The sequence below is a fragment of the Octodon degus genome, unplaced genomic scaffold (genome assembly GCF_000260255.1).
Source record: "Octodon degus isolate 3935 unplaced genomic scaffold, OctDeg1.0 scaffold00008, whole genome shotgun sequence".
NCBI lineage: Eukaryota > Metazoa > Chordata > Mammalia > Rodentia > Octodontidae > Octodon > Octodon degus.
The window spans coordinates 23906798-23915344 of record NW_004524584.1 but is presented as its reverse complement, the minus strand read 5'-3'; the positions used below and the strand labels follow the sequence as shown (position 1 = coordinate 23915344).

Genomic DNA, 8547 nt, shown 5'->3' with positions numbered 1-8547 from the left:
TTTTGCTTTTAATGTATCTAGTACAAGGTCTGCAGATTGGACTCACAGTGATGCTGCCTGTTTTTCAGCCTCCCAAGCACTAGGATGACAGGCGTATGCCACCACGCCCAGTCTCATTCACAGTCTCAGTGCCCCAGGGGCAGGGCTGGCATGGCAGGCTAGGGATCAAAACTCCAGCCCCTGCATCTGCCTAAGCAGAAGAGACTCCTTTTCATTATTAACATTTTTAAAACATTCAAATCTGCATTCAATGCTAAGTCAAAACCAATAGAAACTGTTCGACAAACCTTTCCATTCTGATGTCTCCATTTTCTCATTCTCTCCACACTTCATGGTGGTGCTTAGAACACCTTTGTGAATGATCACAGACAGACCTACCAAGAAGAAAAGAAGAAAAGTAAGGTATAGGACAATTTTGATCCTTATTTGAATTTGTATATTAGTCCACAGGAATTTCTTTTTAAACAAACTCAAAGCTAAAAGCCTTATCCCCTATGTTTTACGTGGAAAATACCATTAATGCTGTATAGCAGGCAAAGCATCCCCTGAGGTTCTGTCCACTTGTGAGATGCTCCATCCATTGTCTGGGACAAGCTGCAGCTCTCTGGCGATTCTCTGCGAGCAAGCAGTCACCTCCACACGCCCTCTACTGCAGAGCACAGGATGGGATGAGACCAGGCGCCCACTGCTACCTTCAAGGAAGAGTCCTGAGCCCCAGGAGGCACAGTTGCATCACAGATTACCCCCCACGCTTACTTTACTGACAGGGAACCTGAAGCCCAGTCACTCAGCGGGAGTGAAGATAAGTTTACAACTTGGGTTCCCTGTGAATGAAAGCCCCGCCCACCACCAAGATCTTCTCTAGCCTTAGGCAAGTGACACTTCCTGTTTAAATGGAACTGCACACTATATCTATTCCTTAATGAATGAACAGGATGATAAATGAGACTCATTACACACTAAGGCCTTCTACGAGGGCCTTGCTGTATTCGGGCCTTCCTACTCCTACGCTCCAAGTGGATCACAGACAGTGTAAGGTAATGCAGTCTGTTTCTCACTATTATGTTGTCCCTGATGCATTCTCTTTTACTCCATACATGTTCCATAGCTTCTTCCAAGCCAGGCTCACTGCTGGTCCTGGATAGCATGATACAGTCTACTAATTCATGAAAAATAGTATTAAGATATTTCATTGACAAATACTATATGCTAGTATAGATATCTAACATGATGAGTCCAACGCATTATGGATTGATCACAAAACAGCTAATAAGCATATTCATTATCTCACATGGTTACTATTTGACGTATGGAGAACGTCTGCTCTCTTAACAATTTGCAAGTAAATAGAACAAAAGTGATCCTAGTGGCTATCGTGGTTTGTGTCTTGTTGTCCCCCGAAAGCTGAATACAGTTATGGGGCAGACTTCTGGGTTTACAGTGAATTCATGATCCAGTGCTGGATTATGGGTGTGAGTGCTTCTGGGATTATGGGCTCGAGTGCTATACCAGGCCTGGGGTGGATAGCCTGAGTGCAACCTAAGAGAGACAGATTTGTCTCTCTTGCCTTGTTGCCGCTGCTCCTCCCTTTTGCTCGTGCTCTTATGCTGTTTTCTGCCACTATGAACAGCTGCCCTCTGCCATGGGCCAGTCTGCCTTGCCACCAGGAAACACTGACTAAAACCTTCACAAATTGTGAGCTAAATAAACCTTTCCTGCCTTGATTTTGGGAGTCAGATATTTGTTCCCAGCAACGAGAGAAAAGTAACTGAGATAGTGGTTGACAAACATGGAAAACCTACTTATGTAGCCTCATTTTCAAAGGTGTGATTTTTTAAAACATGTGTAGTTTTCTGGTGTGTTTAAAACGATTAGAGGAAACATTTAGAGAGGGTTGAGGGTAGGAACATATTGAAGGTAGGAAGCCTTATTCTCTCAATTTTCACAATGTAAAACAAGCCTAGTCATTCCAGGAAAAAAAAATGTCCCTATAGCACCTTCAAAAATTTATAACAAGTTTTCTATCTTACGGGTAAACCAAGGGAGATGCCTTGATCACTAGCTGACTTTTATAAAATGAGGCATTTTTTAGGGTGAGGTGGTTTTAGAATGACATTCTTAGTTATCTGGTCCTTTGAGAACTAATCATTTGCATTGGAGCAAAAGAAATACCTGCCAGAGTTTTGGGTGAAGCAGTGCTTTAATGACTGGCTGCTCATTAGTCAGGGTTAATAAACCATTAGATGAAGGTGTTACACTGAAAACCCAATCTGTAGATGCGTGGAATCCACATTGACAAACAAGCCCAGAATCACTGGTTCCAATTCTTTACATGTGAATGGCTTTAGACCTGCTTTCCAGCTCCTACAAATTGTACTGTTATAACTTTGAAGTCCTTCTCACCTGATGGATAATTCCTGGGGCCATCTGTTCATGGTGACCGGCCTGCTGCAGGGCTCCTCACCCTTCCCCTGTGAGAAAATCACGTGCTCTTTGGAATGGATGAATGTGCCTGTTGTGTCAACATGTGCTGTTTATTCAGCTCACATTTAACAAAAGCTGTAATGCCAGGCTTCATGGAACAGGATTCATCGATGGCAATGGAAAGTCGGAAGATGCACCACCCATGCACAGGGGACTTGGGGTCACAGGCGTCTTCCCTTGCACAGGCCTTCCGTCACCAGTACTACTCCTCCCACAGAAAGGACAAAGGTTCTGTCTCACGAGTGAGCGTGTTTTACTCCTCCAGGGAGCGCTGCTTTAAAGCAGAATCCTGGCTTCATTATTCACCCCACTGCATGCACTGGCTGTACGTTCAGGCTCAGGTCGCCAGAAAGTGGATCTGAGGGGAGGATTTGTGTGCAAGAGACTTAGCAGGGTATCTTAGAGTCCACACCAACAGGAGGGGAGAAGGAGGCAGTGCTTGGGAGGAGAGAAGTGGAGCAGTTGCAGGAAAGTTCTCAGCAAACTCTGCAGTGTCTCATGTAAAGACTACACAGCAAAGGGACAGGGGTCCTGTGTCTTTAGCGCCCTAAGTGATCAGTCCTAGGGTGTGGCTGCTCATGAATGGAGACAGTTTCTCAGCCCAAGCGGTCCTGAAAAAGGACCCATGAAGGAAGTTGTCTACTTGGCAGCAGGCCCGGGGGCCAGGGACAGTCACCACCACAGCAGAGCATGGGTGGCAGCTGCCACTGTCCAATAAACTGCCTGACCTGGGGCAGTTTCCGTGTTGACTCTCAGACTTGGCCTTCCCGTTGATAGCTGGAGGGTTACAATGTCTACCTCATCCTCCTGAGCAGGCACAGAAGAACCCCAAATGACAGAACGCATAAAAAATGTTGAGCTTAATAATTGTCTCTTTTTGTCAAGAAATTTATTAGCCTTTACAAACACTATTTTCACTCATTCATAAAAAATGATTTATGATTAAGTCTGTAATAAAACCACATAACATTCATCAGTGTACTCAGTTTCATGCATGGAACATAACAAACCACTTTAAAAACAGCGGTTTTCAGTCATGTCATGTAAGGCTGTCAAACTAAAAGTATTCTTTACAATGGGTTTTCATCCAAGAAATTCATTTCACTTCACGTTATATAGTGAGATTGATGGATATATAATCTAAGAGTGGAATATCTGAAAGTAGATTCTACCTCTCTCTGGTCATGTTCTCAGTCTCTCTCAGACAAGTTTCATAACAGCAAAATATCTGTGAATAGAGAAATCAAATTTGGGAGGAGCCTTGGACTCCTTTCTGTGTCCCCTGCCAATAACTTCATAACCACAAAATTGGGTGTGGCTACTTTTAAAATTCTATTCATGGTCTGGGCTAGGAATATTTTTTCCAATATCAGTTTTGCCTGATGAAAGCGCTTACTAGCTGCCACGTAGAGTTCTGGAGACTAAGGAGGTGGGCTGTACGTATTAAGGTCAGACACTTCCTTGAACTGTAGGTAGTGCCCTGGCGGCCAGGTCACCACACGGTTGAAGGGAGCAAAGCTGTGCTCATATCGAACTTGTTCGCTATCGAGCCCAAACTTGGGTTTGCCGACTTTGCCATCCATGTCAAATGCTACCATGGTTTTAAACTTTCCAGTACACATGGTCATTGTGATTCCAACACACATATTCTGATATGCTTGGCTCTTGTGATTTCTTGGCTCAGTAGATGAACTTTCTTTTTTTTTTTATTGCTCTTGTCTTTCTGCTGCTCTTCCATCATCCTTTTCTCTGCCATTTGAGAGCTGTCAGCATGACTCAATGTGGTCATTAACCATGCAGAAAGGAATTCAGAGAGATGCCAGGATAAGTAGTAGTGTATGTAGTAGTACTCATGTATGCTGTAGAATTCCAACCCAAAGCCACTTGGAAGATGCTGTATTGTGATTCAAAGGTGGTGATAAAGACCCATGTCCTAAACAGGCCAAATGTTGCCTTTGGGGTTCATGCTTCAATAGCATAGTGTGAAACACTGCATCAACGTTTTCTGCCTCATCCTGCAAGGTAGCAAATTCCTCCAGAATATGCCTAAGCTTATCTCTCTGCCAAGCCCAGTTATGTCCACGGATCTGAATAAGACTACAAAGTGGCTGAACACAGTGAGTAACAAAAGACTGTCAGCACAGTCCTTAGCCTGGCAATTATTATATCGGCAGCACTTGGGGGAAAGCACTGGAGGACTGAGAAAAGACGGAAGGGCGTCTTTAACCATGTCTTGCATGAGATGAGTTCCAAAGAACTTCTTGCTATCCACCAGGAGAGTGGTTTGTAATAGTGACCTTGAAAGAACACATGGTGACTCGTCACTAAATTCACAGAAAAAATCCAGGATACAATGTAATTTTTTTTTTTTTTTTTTTTTTTCAAAGCAATACCATGCAATTTTTGAACGGGGGATTGAACTCAGGTCCTTGCGCTTGCCAGGGAAGCACTTCTTCTACTGAGCCATCTCCCCGGCCCCACAATGTAAATCTGTTAAGCTCACAACTTCACCCTCAGTTTTTATTCTGTCTATTAATCTTGCAAAATAGTTAACCATTTCTTTCCTTTTAAGTATTTTTGCATATTGAGGGAAGGTGGGTGGAAGCAGCCTCTGGTTAAGAAGGGGCACAAAGCCCATCATAATTGGATGATTTCCTTTTTTAGTGTCATTCTGGCCTGGAAGCCAAGATGCAGTGAAATATGAATAGCAGAAAGCAGATCTGCAGCTTGAGCCATCAATCTTCGAGCTTCTACGAGAGCGCTGGTCTCTTTCTTGGTCAAGGTGATAAGTACAGTCTGTAGCACATGAGTAAATTTCACTCTGCTGAATACTGCTAAACATTGCTGGTGTTCTAGTTCAACTTCTGGATCTCTTTCTTCTCCGGGTCTACTTCGTGTACTCTTGACTCTTCTTTGCATGTCATCCTCCACCTCCTTTAGCCTGTAGCTTGAGGATCTGCCACACTGATAGCCATTTTAAATCCATGGCATTGACTGATAATCTTCGAAAGCAGCAGCTTTGTCTACTTTTTCCCTTGAAAGGTCACAGATTTTCAAGATTCCCAGAGCGCAAGCTTTCACAGCAGGATCGCCTGTAAAGTTTGGACTATGAATGTAAAGGCACATAAATATACTGCCTGCATCAAAGAACGGCCTCCCAACCATGTTATCAAGCAACAGAAACATGTATCCATTGTCCCTATCAATTCAGGTAAAGTGAGGTCTTTAATTTTAATAATGCCATCCTTGATAGCTTGTTCAAAATTGAGAACTTTTCCATTAACTTGGTTTCCAATCATGCCAGCGTCCATCTTGGGATCCATCATTTCAATAGCAGACATGGCTTCAAAAAGACCAAAGAGCTTATCACGAAGCAGTTCTCCCAGCTTTAATTCTTGACAAGCTTCTTCAAAATCTTGGGCTATGTCCACCCAGCTTGTACTGCTTTTGTCGACGTTTTCAGGAACACTGAGCTCCCTTCCTGTATCATCATCATCTACAGATGCTTTCATAACTGTTATTATCACTGCTCCTGGGACCACCCACACCATCATGCACTGTAGGGACCACAGAAGTAACGACGCTGCTGCCGCCGCCCCCTCCCCTCAGCCCAGCCCCTTGAGCTTAATAATTGTGATGATTTCTTCCCTTATGTGTGCTCAGAGAAATGCAAGTCAGATCTCACTTAAAGATGGCTGTGAGAGGTTGTAGATTCCAGACAAGGTGCTAAATGTAATTCACTTCCCCAGCAGCCTAAGCCTTTTGATGAAACGAATTCCTCATAATATGTTCTCATCTCTGGCTACTAAAGGGTGACATTTTATATGAACATCTTGTATTAGTTTCTGTAACTACTGTAATGAATGACCTGAACCAAATGACTGTGCATCATTCTTTTATGGTGCTGAAAGTCACAAGTTCAAAACGACCCCAAATAAGTCAGGAGGGCTGACTCTGTCTTTTCCTTTCTGTCTTCAGGCTGCATGCAGACCCTGGCCGCTGGCCCGTGGTGGATCCCCTTCCCTTTTGTATGAAAATATTCCTCTGTGTTCATTTTGCTGGGAGTCATGATCGCATCTTGGGCACACCTGAGTAATCCCGGATACTCTTCCTGTCTCATGATCCTTAATACTATCTGCAAAGTTCATCTTGTCATGCAAGGTAATGTTCACAGTGTACAAGGATTAGAACCTGGGGATCTTCAGAAGCCAATATTTAGCCTGGCAGACACCCATAGATCTTTCTCACCTTTTGAGATGCCTCATTATTTGTCCATATTGGGAAGAAATTTGCCCTCAGATAATCAAATACGTTATGTAACCCTTGCTTCCATGTCTGCAAAGCTTGGAAACCTCACACCCCAACACTAATCACTGTGAAGAACTGTCAGCAGATAGGGCTGGCAGTAGGAAAAGCTGAGAAGGGACTATTTGTGCTTTGTGAAAACATAGTCAAGTCGCTCGAGTGCCTCAACAGTACTATTTTTTTTAATTTTAAGTTATGTTTTATGTATTTGGTCTAGGGTCTCAACACGCAGCTTGGACTCATAAGCACCCTCTTGTTTTCAGCCTCCCCAGCACTGAGATTGCAGGTGTGCACCACCACGTCTGGTCTTAGGCAGTAGCTCTGGGTATGGTCTTAAATCCTGCCACAAAAAACTCCAGGGAAACGAAAGACTCATTTGCATGTAGTGGAACCACATATTTTCCAGATTTTATTTTAGTTTTTGCTCACATTATTCCTTATTTATCCCTACAGTTTTATAGGCAAGGATAATAGCTCTTTGTTTTGATCAAAGTCAGTAAAAAGTAGACCTTTAAAAAGACCTTTAAAGGCAGAGGAGTTAGCTCAATAGAATAAGCACTTGACTGGCAAGCGCAAGGTCCTGAGTTCAATCCCCAGTACCACACACACAAAAAAAAGACCTTTAAAATAAACCTTTTTGGACTTCAGGAGCCAGCATTTCTCAGTGTCCATCACAGTAGGTGCTTACTAAGCTCTGCAAAAAGCAAGCGAAAGAAATAATTAATTAGTTCAAAATTATTTTAAGAAGTGGCAAAATTAATCTAACAAAATGGTCTCATGATTCTAAAAACAAACAAATGGCTAGGAAACTGTCTCAGGGAACAAAGGAGAGACTCAAAGCAGACGCAGAAGCTGGGGACGTGGACCCTTCTATGCCCTGATGGATCTAAGCCTTTGGGGTACCACGCTCCCTGTGTTCTGCTGTGATGGTGGGAGATGATAGCTAAGAAGTCATTTGGTAACTTTTATCACTGTAAAGCTCAGGCTACTCTTGTGCAAATACCTTACAAAGGATGAGTTTAACCTGGGTCTTAGGAGGCTGATTTGGATCCAAGACTGTGCACCTGAGCAGGGGTGGATAAAAGTGTCCCAGAAACAGAAATGAAAACAAACTGCGACAACAGGAGGTCCCTTCTGCTTAGGACAGTCGGTCCAGCCTCTGGGACCCATGGATGGGGGAATTTCACAGGGAGCATCAAATTCCCAAGGAGGGAAATGTGGTTGCACCTGAAGCTTTTTTTTTATTAATTTTATTGAGAAACAGATATCAATGAGACAGTTTCAAAACCGATTAATAGGACAGTATCAATAATTAATACAATGCATATTTTTATCTTCTTAGTGCTTATTCATAGTACAAGATGCACACATGATATCCTGTCCAAATACTATTAGTATGAATCTTTCTTCTCATTGAATTAGGAGAAAGTAGCTGTATATCTATCCTAACTATTTTGTATATACAGACAAAAAATGGTCCTTTCTTTGTATCTCCTTTTTTTGTTTAGTTTTGTTAGAGATGGGTATTCCATTTGCCTTTTAATATTGTAGGTGCGTGAGTTCAGCAAAATAATCCAATATAGTCCAGTAGTTCATAATAATAGTGGGTTATCCGTAACACTGGCAATTTCAGAAGATGATGACTCGAGCCTTTCACAGCTCAGTATATTAATATGGCTTTACTTTTTGTACCTTGTTTTTATACTTTTCTGCTGGATTGTTAAGACCAAAATAAACCAAGACCTTTACATTTGATTA

General features: G+C 42.6%; 1 pseudogene; it reads right to left on the bottom strand.

The window, feature by feature from the left end:
- Window positions 1-3684: 3684 nt before the first annotated feature.
- LOC101566217 lies at window positions 3685-6035 on the bottom strand (annotated as a pseudogene).
- Window positions 6036-8547: the final 2512 nt, after the last annotated feature.